This window comes from Herpailurus yagouaroundi, unplaced genomic scaffold (genome assembly GCF_014898765.1).
Source record: "Herpailurus yagouaroundi ecotype Mexico unplaced genomic scaffold, PumYag 28, whole genome shotgun sequence".
NCBI classification, from domain to species: Eukaryota; Metazoa; Chordata; class Mammalia; order Carnivora; family Felidae; genus Herpailurus; species Herpailurus yagouaroundi.
In genome coordinates, this window is record NW_024412376.1 from 96484621 (window position 1) to 96501151 (window position 16531).

At 41.9% G+C, this 16531-nt stretch overlaps 1 long non-coding RNA gene across 1 annotated transcript; it reads right to left on the minus strand.

Moving 5' to 3' along the window:
• Window positions 1-212: 212 nt before the first annotated feature.
• Window positions 213-14184, minus strand: LOC121032951 (uncharacterized). Its single transcript, XR_005791614.1, has 2 exons — window positions 13933-14184; window positions 213-1777 (listed from the first exon to the last, which is right to left on the minus strand). It is a non-coding gene; the product is annotated as an uncharacterized LOC121032951 (long non-coding RNA).
• Window positions 14185-16531: the final 2347 nt, after the last annotated feature.

Genomic DNA, 16531 nt, shown 5'->3' on the forward strand with positions numbered 1-16531 from the left:
GAGAATCCCATGAGAAGCAGGGTGGGGGGAGGGGAGAGGGAAGGGGAGGAGGAGAGAGAGAAGTGGGGCACGAGTTCACTGGAAACCAGCTCACTGGAGCTGGGTTCAAGCTCACCTGACCAGGGACTTGAATTCATGAACTATGAGATCATGACCTGAGCCAAAGTCAGATGCTGAACCGACTGAGCCATCCAGGCATCCCTCCTGACTTCTTTTTTTTTTTTTTTTTTTACATCAAGTCTTTCTGGGGAATCCCGACAAAGCAGAAGTCTGCAGGGGGAATGCAGGTGGGAATCCTGGAGTTCTGGCTGACTGGCAGGCTGAGGGGACGAACATGTTGGCACACCTGAAACATACTGATGGCATACCATTTGGTAAGTTCTGAATTAGAACTTGTCTAAGCTCATGGCCTTGTCTAAAAGAGCAACAGCCATTTGACTGTATCTGAGTGCCGTGATATAGCAATGCAAGCCCAATGTTGTTAAATCTTAAATTTTTAAAGAGAAGATGGAAGTCTAGATTGTTATGTAAAAAACATTGGCAGATATATTTTTTTAGAACACTGTGAGGGGCCAAACAAAACCCATCTGTTGACCAGATCTGTCCCATAGGCCACCAGCTCACAAGTTCTGATTTAAATGCAAAAAATGAAACCACTGAAGTGCCAGCAGGGAACACATGACATTATTTTCACAATCTTGGAGTTGGAAAGACCTTTCTAAGCACAATCAAAACCAGAATCCATAAAGGACAAGACATTTAACCACATACAAATTTAAAACTTATGTGTAACCGAACACAAGGACAAGCCTAAAGACAGATGACAATAGCTTCCCCCAGCTCTAGCAGAACATGAATTGTTGCAGCCTGGGTCACATGCCTTCCTCTGTGGGGGAGGACAGTGCACCGAGTTTAACAACAGTCCCACCAGGGCCACCTGGAATGGAGGACAAGTTTCCTAATTGAACCAGAAAGGGGAAGTGGGAAAGCATCCAGGCAGGACCTTCCAGAATTGCATGCACCATCGTCTGCCTCTCAATAAATATCAGTTGAGTAAGTTTGAGTCTACAGGTCTCATACTTTAATATGTTTTGGAGTATCTAACAGTGTACATAAAAAAAAAAACTGATCGGTGATATTAAGAATGCCTTCTGGCTATCAAATGAATTATTCTTAATAACTGCTTCAGAATGTTAACATGCTCCCCTCAATCAACCCTGACCCCATAGTATATGCAAGAAGGAAGTTAAGTGTATGTGCACACCGGAGGGAGAGATATGGAAGTAAATAAAATGTAACTGACAGAATTCCCTCCTTTGAAGCTCCCATGATAAGGCAGATCTCATACTTGTTTCAGCACAGGCTGAATAGGTGCTCATTTCTCCGGATCAGTGGAATATGGACCAGTATCTTGAACACAGAATTAGGATGCTGATCTACTATATATAACATCCACATGTTAAAGAAAGGAGTTATGAGGCTGAGAGAGTATTAGATTTAAAGAAAATATGTAGCCAGTCTAAGAGGTTTGGCTTCCTGTAGAGAAAACTGACATTTTCACATATTTTACTGCATTGCAAAAATGAAAAAGATCAAGTTTATTCTTTGAAACATAGATTATAAACTTAAATACTGTCGCATCTTTGAGTCAGGGATTTCACAGTTGTTACCTGCTGCTGCTGCTGCTGCTGCTGCTGCTGCTGCTGCTGCTGCTGCTTTTGACTCTTTCGGTAAACGCCATTGCTGCCAGTCAGTGGAAAGTAACAAGTCTGTTCATCTGAAAGAGAAACAGCAATCTGTGAATATTAGTCCATAAGTAAGCTCCTAGGCATGCATAACTTGCAAGAAAATCCTACTGGAAACAGAATTCAATGTTCTTATTAGAATTAGGGAGTGGTTCTTCATCAACTCTCAAGCTGCATAAACAAACCGGCTACCATATATCATAGGGCAAAGGTACTTTCAGTTTTGAGGCTGTTACTCAAAGCCATTTCACGGTCACCTGGGTGACTTAGTTGGTTAAATGTCCGACTCTTGATTTCAGCTCAGGTCATGACCTCATGATTGGTGAGCTCAAGCCCTGCGTGGGGCTTTGTGCTGACAGTGAGGAGCCTGCTTGGAATTCTCTCTCTCTCCCTCTCTCTGCCCCTCCTCTGCCTGTTCTATCTCAACAAATAAAGTTTAAAAAAAAATTTTTTTTTTTAATTTCAAAGCCATTTCAGCAAGAAGAGATAGGCATAAGTTAATCATGAGGAGTATGAAAGGAAATAACATGTCCCCAGTGTCTACTTTTGCCAAGCATTGTGTTAATCCCTTTTTAAAATGAAAGTTCATGTAAACATTGCAATAAACTTGAAAGGCATATACTAATATCCCACATACTAATAACCCATTTTATAGATAAGAAAATGGAAACCCAGTTTTAAGTAATCTGCCTGAGGAAACAGAATCAAAAGAAAGTTAGAGTTGCACAAGAAAGGAAATCAACCAGTTGGTCTTTATATAAGAATTCAATACTTAATAAAATGTAGGCCAAATAGGAGCCAATCTTAAGATTTTACTTCCACTCATAAAATGTGTTTAATCCCCAAAGTCATTTTTGAACCTTCTCTCAAAACAGTACTGGTCAAAAATTAGAAAAAGAAAAAGTTATACAACCTGGGCAGATGGCCTTGGTACTGTCCTGTGTATCTCTAGAAACAACCTGTCTTTGGTTAACACTATCAACAGCTGTTTCCTTTTCCCTTTCTTGTATGTATTTGTAAATTTACTGCACTTATCCTAACTTGCTTTAAATAGTTCAATTTTTTTTCAAACATCCTTAAGACAAAGGATATGTTACAAATTATCTTAGCACATATTTAACAAACTGTGATACAAATGAAAACACACTAAATTTGTAACAGTTTTAGCTTGCTCTTATGTTTAAGAGGCTGTTAACTTCCAGCCTGAGGCTGAAACATTGAATATAGGCCAGTGCTATTCTGACACCTGATAAGGTCCTTTTATCTCCTCCTCCCTGAAATTAAAGTTGCTGACCACAATGTTTCCATACTAGTAGATATACAGTCACTCTATCTCCTCCCCCCAAAAAAGAACGCAACATGGATACTGCACATATTCTAGTTAAACTCACACTAGTAGAGCTCTAAGTTTTTCAGGGTCAAACAAGCTTTGGATTCCACACTCCTCTAACCAGCTACAGCAGCCCTACTTAACGCAGCTTAGCCAAGTTTCCTAAATTCTCCAACTTTAAATCCCAGTCATCGTGCCGGCCCCCCCCCTTCTCTCTCTCTCACTTTCCCTCTCTCAAATACACTTTTATTTTCCTTTCCTCTCTTTCTCTACCCTCTTTCCTGCCATTACTCTCCCTCCCCCACCTTTCTCTCTCTCCACCCCTGTTGCTGCTCTCACCTTCTCTCTCTTGACATGCAGGGCTGGCACACAGTAGATGGCCAATAAAATAGTATGTTTTCATTTAAACCCTTTTGAAGAGTCCTGATGGTCTCCCACAGGACCCTCCCAAGGAAGATGCCCCACCTGCTTGCAGACCAACAGTGCCCTCCCTGGGGCTTGTTGGTGGGGAGTGAGCAAGCAGTGAGGGGGGAGGTAGGTTGAGTTGTGGAAGAACACCAACCCTGAGAAGGGTCCTGAGTTCCCTTGTTTATTCACTTACTCATTAGGCCAGCAAATGTTTCCTGAGCATCTACTCCAGCCCAGGTACAGAGATTAAGAGTGAAGAACAAAGAGCCATCACAGAGCTTGCAAACTAGAGTTTAGCAAAGACAACACATAAAAACACATAGATGTTAGATATTAAAAGGCAATAAAGGGCGCCTGGGTAGATCAGCTGGTTGAGCCTCTGACTCTTGCAATTTTATATACGGTGGTCAGAGACTGTAACATTTGAGCAAAGACTTAAAGTGAGGAGCAAGCCATGCAGACTTGCAGTGAAAGATGGTCCTAGAATTCTAGATGATAATGATGTGTCAGTGTAAATTCATCATTTGTAACTAATATACCACTCTAGTGGGAGACACTGATTCTGGGAAGGCTGTGCATGGGGACAGGGGCGGGGCGGTTTATGGAAAATCTCTCTACTTTCTCAATGTTGCTGTGAATGTAAAACTGCTCTAGGGGTGGTGCCTGGGTGGTTAAGCATCCCACTCTTGATTTCGGCTCAGGTGATGATCTCACAGTTTGAACCTGCATTGGGAGCCCAGAACTTGCTTGGGATTCTCTCACTCCCTCTCTCTCTCTGCCCTTCTCCCCTTCCCCTGGATGTGCACACACTCTATCTCTCTGAAAATAATCTTGGGTGAGTGGGCAGTGTACAAAGTGAAAGAGACATATTCTCTCAGGGATCTGCCCCCAGGCACAGCCAGAGTCTATACAACTCAAATTCTTTGATTTACCAGGAGGCACAATCCTTTCCACAGAGACAGGTGCTAGGAAGCTACATCACCAGATTATTGACTGTTATCTCAATTATGTCTCACAGAAAAGAACAAATTCAGCCTGTGAAAGACAGTTTAGGTGCTGATGTATCATTTACACCTCTGTATGGAATAGCCACGCAACTCACATAGGTTAGGTTAGCTGGGCGCCTAGGTGGCTCAGTCAGTTAAGTGTATGACTCTTGATCTTGGCTCAGGTCATGATCTCAAGGTTCGTGAGTTTGGGCCTTGAGTGCAGCTCTGTGCTGACAGCAAGGAGCCGACTTGGGATTCTCTCTGTCCCTGTCTCTCTCTCTGCCCCCTCTCCCCCCCCCCCCCACTGGTGCTGTCTCTCTCAAATTAAATAAATAAAAAGTAAAAAAAAAAAGTTAAGTTGGAATAGAGACCTACTGTAGTCAGGAAGTTATTAACCTAAACCACTGCTAAGAAAGGAAATTAGTATATGCTTCAGTTAATGTCTCGTTCAAAGAATCTTTCTTAAAAATACAGTCACAGTGTACAAGGAGTTATGTGCAATAAAATATTGTTTGTAACAGTAAGACAACTGGTAACAACCTAATACATGCCAACACAGAAATGGCTCGATCAATCATGATACATCATGAGATGCAACAAAACATCAAAAAGGATGTTTACCTAAACAAGATGCTGAACAATATGGACAGTGTGAGCCAATCTGTTTAAAAAGCAAATGCTTTAGGGGTGCCTGGGTGGCTCAGTCTGTAGGGCATCCGACTTCAGCTCAGGTCATGATCTTGCGGTTCATGGGTTCGAGCCCAGCGTCAGGCTCTGTGCTGACAGCTTGGAGCCTGGAGCCTGCTTCGGATTCTGTGTCTCCCTCTCTCTCTCTGCTCCTTCCCTACTCATACTCTGTCTCTCTGTCTCTCAAAAATAAACAAACATTGACATTTTTTTTTTAAAAAGCAAATGCTTTATTTTAATGTTTATGTATCATATACACACAAATGTGCATGTGTGCACACATATACCAAACTGTAAATGGTGACTTCTCTGGAAAGGGACACTTTTATTCTGTACGCTATGAATCTTTTATTATCTATGTAAACAGTTTTGCCTCTAAAATATAGGGGCTTGGAAGAAAATGGACTGGCCTACAAATATTGAAATCAGAAGGTCTTCCTGAAATTTTCATACATTTTTATATTATTTCCCTAGATTATAAAGACAAAATGGGATAAATAGGGGGAGCAGTTTAAAATCCAATTAAAAAAAAAAAAAAAAGCAGAGAAGACACCAACTTGGCTGTGCAACAGAACAGGTTCAGGTTGAGACCAGGGATCAGTTTGGGCAAATTAACCCATACCAGCCTCAGTGTTCCCAGCTGTAAAATGGAGTATAGCACATTCTACAGTTACTGAGAAGACTGAATTACAGAATCCAGCTGAAATGCCTAGCCAGCTGACACATCGTAGGTTTCCAATACACAGCAGCTCTTGCAGAGCCAGGGGGTGGGGAAGAGGGGAATACAGAGCCTCTCTGGTTATTTAAGTCAGTAACATCTATGTTACATTTTATATAAGTGAAACAAATGGGTTTCATTTAGGAATGCACGCTGCCGAGGTGTTCTACACTCCTTCAGCCTCTTGCAACAACTTTTTTCAAAAACAAAAATGTCATGTATATCAAATTGCTTTTCTCCCCCAAATAGCAGGTAAAAACAATTCAAGTAAAAAAAAATTTTTTTTTCTTTCATTTTTTAAGGGCTTCCAAAACCTAGCACATTCTAGGGAAACTACTCTCAGGAGTCTTTTAAGACAAGCTGGTTGAAAGGCCAGCTTTGCAACCTACTACCTATATAATCTCAAAAAAAAAAAAAAAAATTTACTAATTTTTTCCCTAAAGTCTCAGCTTTCTCATCAGTAATACAGGGCTTCACAGGATTGTCATAGGGTTAAATTAAATGTTTGTAATATTTTTAGCACAATGCCTGGCTCATGTTAAGCACTCAGTAAAATGGTAGTAGTTGTTCTGGCTATTCTTCTGCCAATCAAAGCACATGTTTGGGAGAACCCATATATTGCTTTTCAACAACAAACTGACCTAAGCAGGTCTCCAGGCCCCATGACCATGACCCAGTTCCCAAAGGAGAAAATAACTCTGTCCAGCGTCCAGAGGGTGTGTGGATTGGTCTGGTCAGAAGTCCCCATCAAGTCTACTTCCCTTCCTGTCCCCACACAGACCTCCAGGAGTAACAGTCTCCTGGGAACAGGCAATGTGTCAGAGGTGAGTCACGCATCATACACTGTTTTCGTCGGCATTCTCCAGAAGTCTACCCCAAGCAGATCATAATCTCCCCAGGTCCCAAACTGATATGATCACTCCCAGTTCCTTTGGCCCTCCAATGCCATGAGCCCATAGCTTAGAAATCTATAATGGAACACGATTTTCCCAACCACCTCTTCACTGCAAATCCTTGTTCAAGAGGGCTCTGGTGCTACCCCAAACTCAAATATACATGCCACATCCTGTCGGCTCCCTCTCATTACTCAGGTCTCTGCTCAATGATACATTTTCAGAGAGACCACAGTAGCTACTGTAGTACTACTGTGCCTTCAACCACATCCTGCAGCCAACCCACTCTCAATTCCATTATACTCTAGGAACGTGCCTAGCTGCAAGGAGCAACTGCTTGGTTAACGGAAGTTTATACTTCCAGAGCAAGTCCAGAAGTAGGTGGCTACTGATACCGTTTTAGCTATTCAGTGAGGCCATCAAGAATTCTGGCTCTTTCTGCTCGGCCATATTTAGCATGTTGTCTTTATGCCTGTCACCTCATGGTATGAAAAGGTTGCTGCCATAACCAGACATCTTACCTGCATTTAAGGCAGGAAGATGAGAAGAGAAGGATGTGGCTAATGCCAGCCATATCTTCCTCCTTTTTTCAAGAAAGGAAAATCTTTCCCCAAGACCCTGCCGATCAAAAAACCAGAGCTAGGTCACACGGCCTCCTAAAGGTGCATGGGGAGGGAGGTATATTGGGATACAAGTTGTTAGCACTGAGAAGAAGCATGATCTATCACCTAAGGCTAGGCACAGTGTAGCCCCACACACAATTAAGGTTCTTTTAGTAACAACAACAACAACAAAGGGAAGGGCTTTGGGTAGGAAAATAATAGTACTGTTCATATTTTTCATAGTGCTTATCATCTGAAATTAATTTATGCAAAATAATGACAATAAATGTGAATTGCTCATATCCTCTCAGAAGAATGCAAGCTCCAAGTCTAGAGCCTATATTTTAAAATAAAGTAGACAGGTATTATATATATATATAGGCACTGGGATAGAATAGTCCAGGTTATCCTATAGTGGCAAATTAACATCAAAATCCCAGTGGCTTGACAGAACAAAGGTTTTGTTCATACTCACTCTTTATGTCCATTGCATATTGGTGTGTTGGGGTAGGAAAGAGGGCAGGGAGCTTTTCTCCACATTGAGAAACCCAAGCTGTTGTAATCTCCATTATTTCAAAATGTGGCTTCAGGGTTTGCCATAATAAGAGAGTTGGAGGGTCTCAAAAGAGCCACTTATAAATGCTTGAGCCCAGAAACACGTTACTCCCATAGACAGTCCACTGGACAGAATTAGTCATATGATTCTTTTTTTTTTTTTTTTTACTTAAGCTTATTTATTTATTTATTTATTTAGTAATCTCTACACCCAACCCAGGGCTCGAACTCACATCTGCAAAATCAAGCATTGCATGCTCTTTAAGAGTCACATGCTCCCAGGGGCGCCTGGGTGGCGCAGTCGGTTAAGCGTCCAACTTCAGCCAGGTCACGATCTCGCGGTCCGTGAGTTCGAGCCCCGCGTCACGCTCTGGGCTGATGGCTCAGAGCCTGGAGCCTGTTTCCGATTCTGTGTCTCCCTCTCTCTCTGCCCCTCCCCCGTTCATGCTCTGTCTCTCTCTGTCCCAAAAATAAATAAACGTTGAAAAAAAAATTAAAAAAAAAAAAGAGTCACATGCTCCTTAGACTGAACCAACCAGGCACCCCCAGAATTAGTCACAGGAGTCTACATAATCATAATGAGGCAGTGAAACATGAGAGAACACATGAATATTGGTATAAATGTTTCTGCCTCATTCTCCACAGGCTGGTAAAACAATGTATTATTCCATTTTAGAATTTAGACCCATTAAAGAAGTGTCTTGGAACAAACTCAAAGTTAGGGATACTGATTGAAACAATTATTTCATCTTATAAGGCAATCCTTACCATTAAACACACACACACACACACACACACACATACTTTTTCCCTCAGGAGAAATAATAGGAAATATTTATGTAGCACAGATTATGCTCTGCTCCAAGTACTTGCCAAATTTTAGTACCTTTAATCTACTCAACTATCTAATAAGGGAGATCTTATTAGGAGTAACAGTCTTATTAACCCCTTCTTATAAGGGAATGGAAAAGTGTTAGAAGCCAATTCTCCACAGGTCTATGGCATTTCTGCACATTATACAAGCAGAGGCACCAGCTGTCTTTGTTCCGATCTTTAAGGATGTTTGTATAGAGAACGGCCTTGGAAAATAGAGATAGTGTCTCCTATAGTACAAGGCAGCATGTTTACTGTGCAGTATAAACAAGATATCTCCCCCTCTGGAGCAAAGGGCAGACATGCTTACTGCCCATTATAAAAGATTAGAATTCCCTAAGCTCAGGATTCCTCACCTGTAATGCAACCCATTTTGTTTCCAAGTGTCATCTGACTCTCTCCACATCTCTCTTTGGAAACTGGGGCTTAGGGAACCAGTATAAGGAAATGTTGATACTCTCTCTACAGCTATTACTGTGAGTAATAAAGTCATTCCCAAGAGCCCGTGAAACTGTAGCAGGTTAACTTGTTAGCTTGAAAGTAGGGTAGAATCTCAAAGCCTTCACAATTTTTGACAAAAAGTTAATGTGCCTAAGGTCTGACAGCTCGTAGGTGGCATGTGCAAGATTCAAGCCCAAGCTGTGTGGCTTAGTAACCGTGCTTTTAAATGCTCTGCCGTATGGCACTTCTCAAAGTGTAGTTCCAGAACTAGCATCATCAGTATCACCTGTGAACATGTTACAATGCAAATTCTTGGGTATTACCCCAGACCCACTGAATCAAAAGCTTGGGAGGGGGATGGGGGGGTGGGCCTGGAAGATGTGTTTTAACAAGACTTCCAGAAGATTCTGACATTAGAAGTTTGCAAACCACTGCTACACTGCATAAATTCACTGAATCTATAAGATTGAAGGAAATGGTATGGCTATATCCTGATTTACATACTGATGTGACTGACCTTTCATAACTCTAATAGATTTGAAGCACTAAGGGAGATGGCTTATAAGCCCTTGCATATAATTCTTAGGAAGGTAAGGATATTTATATGGTGCAAATAAACATCACATGTCTTTTTAATAGGCCTGCACAATATTTTCCCTTGGAGTCACAAATACATGTCCAGAATGCTAAATGAAAATACCTGCTTTTTTATTCCCATAATGATCAGAAAGAATTACTTTGCCAAGGAGAAACACTATTTATACTTTAGAGTCAAGCTGTAATTCTTGAAAAACAGGAAACCACACATCAACAAAGCCAACTCAGTGTACCATAGTGGAAAGGGCACCAGGCTTTGAGTCAGAGTCAAGTCACTTAACTTCTTCAACTCAATTTCCTGATTTTAAAATGGAAAATGAACTCCAACTTTAGAGTTGTAATTAGGCTGAAATGAAAGCTGTTGGTAAATAGGTTTTATGCTACATGAACGTAAAATCCACCTGCAAGAGCACTTTCTCTTTCTTGATCATGGTGTTATCACATTTTCTCCAAAGCTTAGCGTACTGAGAGGCACACAGAAGATGTTCGATACTTATGAGGTATTAGGAATGAATATGAGGTATTATATGAATGATGTAACTGACTCCTCTGGGCTCCACTTGTCACAATAATTTCAGCCTTTTAATAGGAAAAAGTCACTCTAACAAGAAATCCTTAGTCATGTTTAAAATGGGCCAGCTAATTTAAGAAAATCAGCTGATTTTCTTCCCCTGGAGAACACTGCTGAAGGAGTTCTGTACTAAAGCAGAAGTAATAGAAACTCCTATTAGCAACCCTGATGGCCTTAGAATCTCTCAGTTTCAAGTGTACAATAATCTGTTGTGCCTATGTAAACAGTCAGGAATAAAGGATATGTACCTACAAAGAACTACATATTCACATTTACTTCTGCACCGTGGTAGAATTTTAATAAATGGATTATAGGGTTTATGAAATCTATTTTAATAAAATCTGAGAATCAATTCAGCATATATTTAAAAAAAAAAACTGTGTATAAAAAAGACAGCTAGAAAACTACTGCCAATTAAATATCATTTGGGAACAGAATTTGTAACTTAATAAGGAAAATATAACTTATGTACAAAACTCTGTACATTTATGTTCAGGCAGCTCCTTAATTTGTAATCTCTCCAACATACTTTCTCAATCTCCTGAAAAATTAGTTAATTATCTGGAGTCTTAAAATAGGGGAACTTCAAGCATTTATCTTCCACAGACATATCTAAGTTAGCTAATAAATTCAAGTTGAAGGTCAGCTTTCAGTGTAGGGCTTTAATAGTAAGGACACTATCCTAATTATGCTGCCATACCTTCATAAACACCTGCAGGGTATATTGTTCCCTGTGTGTGTCTTATAACCATCCAAATATTTATACATAAATTAGCTCTGCCTTTTAAAAAGTGAAAGTATAAGTCCATCTCAAGATTTATACTTTTAACAACCAATTAACTTCATAAATGATGACGCAAATTTGTTTGATGAAAACACAAATTACCATGCAGCATGAAATTCCTTCCAAATGCTTCTTGAAAAAAAGGAAAAAATATATGGAAAACAAGGTTACCTTTTCTAAACCTATTTTTTTTACTTTTCAACTCAAGGCAATATAACTTCAACTAAACCCTCACATAGCTACAGTGATGTGTAGAAGTTCCTAACAAACATGCAATTCATCTGTGTATCTTAATTGAACGGCACTCTTCCAAATTTAATCCAAAATCCAATTGAGATTCTTGGTTAATAAAACAGTTAACTTTTAGCTCAACCCACTGCTTGCAAAAATTCAGTCAAACCAGATAGGAAATAGGAGAGACAGCCAGTTTTGATGTAGTCTCTAACTACTACTGCTTCAAAGTACTAGGTCTTATAACCCTACAGTGAAACAGTGACTTCTGGTGGCAAAAAAAAAATGCATGCATACTCCACATTTTGCAGGAGAAAGCAATGTTTAAAATCACTGAAATTTTCTGACCATAAATTCTATCTCTGGATGATTTTTGTATTCTAATTTAACACGCTGTGATTCTTCAAAATTGTATTTTTACAAAGTTGAAGAGTTAAGCAAATCACAAATGCCAAAGCCACTACAGAAATTCAATTGCTATAGTGAATGAATAAAACCTGTTAACTTTGATATGTAACAGTTCATTTTCTTTCTGCAGGTGGAAAGCTAAGAGTTCACACCATGTCTGCAAGTCCCATACCTCCAGCCTCACCATCCCTGCAAGTTATATTTAGAAAAAGAAAAGAAGGGGAGGGTGCGGGGGGATGGAAGTAAGCTCTCAATATCTAAACTCATTTTTTTCAAAGCCTTTTGTCCTCCTCTTCCATACTTCTTTGTCTTAAAGTGACCAAATCATCCCAAGTCCTTTCTGTGGTTCCCCCTCTCCTAAATGAGCTAAATTCAAATTCATTTTTCTAGTTTTACACAAGTACCAGGAGTTTCTCTCTTGCTTTCTCTCCTACTCTCCCTTCCTTTTCTTGGGTTATTATTGTTTAGTACTTTCCATTACTTTTCTGCATATTTATCACCAATACAATATTTTCTGTCACTGGCAAGAGACAAATTAAATTTGTCTTTAAATTAAAGCAGGAGAACCATCCAGAATTTTCAACTCTCCTGTAAATTTATTTCCAGAATATCCACTGAAGGAATCCTTTCCACTAAAGATGAAAGGCAAGCTAAGGAAATACATTAGACAGAGGAAGTAAACATTGAAACAGGGCCATGCCTAGGTATGCTCAAGCCTCCGAGCAGAACTAGACTCCCAGTCCAAAGGTCTTTTCTTTTTCTATCTCCACCCGGAGCCTGACATAGGTAGCTCCAGAAGTATCCCACCTCTGCCTACCTTCTACGAACTCTGCATGACCTTGCTCTGAAATAATCTTGCACGAGCAAAATTCCCACACCTCTCAGGCCGTTCGGTCGCCTGATGTTTTTCTGTGCCTCAATTTCTGAGCTTTTTTCACTTTGCAACTGTCTCAGGGAACACTGGGTCTTCGTGGGTCTTAATTACGGTTTCTCCTTGAAGGTTTAAATCTGTCGGGTTCCTCGACGGTGTATCATCTCCCCGGCCCCGCCCTCAACGTACACCAACAGGGTTAAAATTACCCCCATCTAACACTGAAAAAAAAAAAACAAAAACAAAAAAAACTGCGAGCGCTCCCCCAAAAAGAGACTGGCTCCCGGAAGATACGGACATCTCCACCTCCAAATCCAAAGGTCTTCCTGAGACAATTTGCATAACAACAATGGGGTGTAAGTGTGTATAGAAACTCCCGGAAAACTAACCTAGTAAGAAAGTATCAAGGCGCTCGAAGGTCCCTCGCAGATTCATTAACGTAACTACTATTACACCAAGGTGAAGTACGATTCACACAACTCTCCCAATTTCTCTCCCTTTTAATTCGACGACCCTGGCGCACGTGACGCCTGAGGGCTCGCTAGCAGAAGTCAAAGAGGATCTGACACTGGCGTAAAAAATTAGCAAGAGAAATTAAGCAGTCCCACGTTCGGCAAACGGAGCCTGCCTCCGCCCCAGGGGCAAGTCTCAGAAGGTGCCTCCAACTTTCCCCTCCCTCCCTGGAGGCTGCGGACCACCGGCACATGCCTCCCTCTCAAGCACAATTAGATCGGACTGGAACCACTAAATTCTCTCAACTAGACGCAAGGGGGAGGGGTGACAATGATGAGGGGAGGGAGACTCCGGGTGGGAGAAAAACCCCGCTTTTACCGCCCGAGAAACTTCTGGGACACTTTATTACGCAACCCTGAGAGCAGGTTCCAAAACCAAACATCTTTCCGCAAGACGCGGGGCGCACCAGCAGATGTCAGATCTGGGGGAGTGGGGAAGGAGAATGGGTCTCTTCCAGTGTTTCCCACCGCTCCACACCGTTTTTCTAGACGCTACCTGCCCTGGATTTGCAAATAAGGGTGGTGCGAGCCCCGCGTCTCCGTTGCGCGTTCCCCGCCAAGGTTCCCACCGGAAAAGTGGGAACGCCAGCTACTTGAGTCAGCGTGCTGGGAAGCAGGCAGCGAGGCGGGGAGAGCCTGGGCTTCCCAGAAGTCAGCGGCTGCGGCGTTCCGGGCCAGGCTGACCCCCAGCTCGGGGGCGCAAAAGGCTCCGCTTACCTTCCGGACCCTTGCTCCTCCAGTCGCAAGTCGTACGCCCTCTCCGCCTCCGCCCTCCCCTGACCTGTTGCGGTGGGGAAGGGGCGCGGGTGCGGAGGGCGTAGGGGAACGCGTCCTCCCGGGATTCAGAGGTGGTTCGTACGGGACTGGGCTCTCGAGCCGCGGAGGCGAAAATGCAGCTGCGCCCGCGACGCGCGCAGGCGGCAGCCCAGTGCGCAGGGGCCGCGCGCCAGTCCGCTCGCTGGCTCACCAGCTCCGCGCGCCAGCAGCGCCAGGACGCCAGGGAGGCAAGGCCACGCCCTCCTCGGAAGGCCCCGCCCCGCCCTCTCCCTGCAGCCGCGCTACGCGGATCCACCCGGCCCACGCCCTCTAGCTGGCGCCACCCAGATGGCTAGGAACATCGCCGCCCTCCCCGAGAAACCAGTGGGAGGATGGGGGGGAAGCAGCCGCTGAGGATGGAGTACTGCAGTGACCGCACCGGCAGCGTGGGTGACCCTGCCCCAAACTGACGTGGGGCACAAGAACCCTTTCGTTTTGCAAAGAGCTTCGGCAGGGTCAAGTTCTGACTAAAAGTGTCAAGGAGTCTTTCTGCAATCTCCTATACAATTGAAACAGATTCTGTGTCCTTTAAAGGAGATAACTCACATCTCGGGAGTATTTTACACTTTATAAAGGGCTTTTCATTCACAGGCCCGACTCATTTTCACAACAACCTTATAAAACAGGTACATCATTATTGTCATTTCCCAAACAATAAAATGGAAGAGCTGAAAATTAAGTGTTGTGCCAATGTCACAAGCTACACAGTGGCATGGGAAACAAATTTCCTGAATCCAACCTCTGGGTATCTACATTTCACCAGTCCAACCCCAGAAAATCCTAGGAGGGGAAGGACTTTGGCAAACAGAACCAAAGTTAATGTCTAATTAAGATGCTACCTGATTCCTTTTATGAGCATACCAAGAAAGCATTGTCTTCCTTGCGCCGTCCCATCTCCCCAGCAAAAGAGATGCAGAAAGATTACATTGAGAGGCCCCTGAGTGGTTCAGTCGGTTAAGCCCCCGACTTCAGCTCAGGTCATGACCTCCTGGCTTGTGCGTTCGAGCCCCACGTCTGGCTCTGTGCTGGCAGCTCAGAGCCTGGAGCCTGCTTCGGATTCTGTGTCTCCCCCTCTGTCTGCCCCTCCCCTGCTCATGTTCCGTCTCTGTCTCTCAAAAATAAACAAGCATTAGAAAAAAGGCATTTTTAAAATTTTTTTTTTTTTTTACATTTATTTCATTTTTGAGTGGCAGAGAGAGACAGAGCACAAGTGAGGGAGGGGCAGAGACAGAGGGAGACACAGAATCCGAAACAGGCTCCAGGTTCTGAGCTGTCATCATAGAGCCCCACTCGGGGCTCGAACTCACAAACTGAGCCTAAGACGGACGCCCAACCGTCTGAGCCACCCAGGCGCCCCTGAAAAAAGGCATTTTTAAAGAAAGGTTATATCGAATGGCCCAGATGGGTTTTTCCAATATCTTAACAGTTTAAAGTGGTGAAATTATTTGGATGAAGAAAATTACCTTATTCAAATGTAATATAATGTGAATTAATATAATGTATGAAAATAATCCCCTCAGTGCCCTCTGTATTCTTTCTTCTGCTTTTCCTTCTACTTTTTTCTTTCTTTCTTTCTTTCTTTCTTTCTTTCTTTCTTTCTTTCTTTCTGTTTCTTTTTTGTCACTTTCTTTCTTTCTTTCTTTTCTTTCTTTCTGTTTCTTTTTTTGTCACTATTGCTTTGCCCCTCATTATTCCTTTATTGTGCACATGAATAGTGTTGATTGAAAACCCAATCAACAGATATTTGCATTTCCAAATTAAACATTTTCCCATGGATTGTTTTCCAAAATGCAACTCTTCTTCCTACTCCCTATGCTCCCATGATGATATTGATTTGGGTTACCTTAACAGCTAAAATAATTAAGTGGTCCCTGATGAAATTTGGTGTGCCTCTAGATGAAAGCTTTGGAAGTCATCTCTGAGCAGAGTGGGACAGGAGTCACCTCTGACAGAGGATGTTTGTGTACTTCTTAAAACTTCTAATAGAGATCGGTATCTCTTCTAATCATAACAAATATTTTAACCTTTTTGTTATAGAACTAATATACTTCATTGTAATACATATACGCATAATATTTTATAACGTAAAGGTCTTTACCATTCCTATCTAAAACTTTTTCCTTTGTCATATTGCTTTTTATCATCCTATGCTACTTCCTAATATGTTCAAACTGTGGTCAACTTAGTAAGTAATGTTGACTGAAGGTTTGATAATTGTATTTTCCTGCTTTTGGAACTGAGGGATGTAATTTTGCAAAATTTTTTGGTTGAAGATGATATAGTTTTGTCAGAGAGTAGTTCATTCCATTTATATGAATATTCTTAAGGTAATGTGCTAGGTGATAGGCCGTATCAATAACAAAGGTTCAGTGCCTAGCAGAAACAAACATGTATGTAAACAATTCCAATATATACTTCTATTGGTTACTTTCTAGAAAGATAGTAGGTTATTTAAAAACACTTAAGTCAAAATTAACTTTTTCATAATAAATAAAAAGCG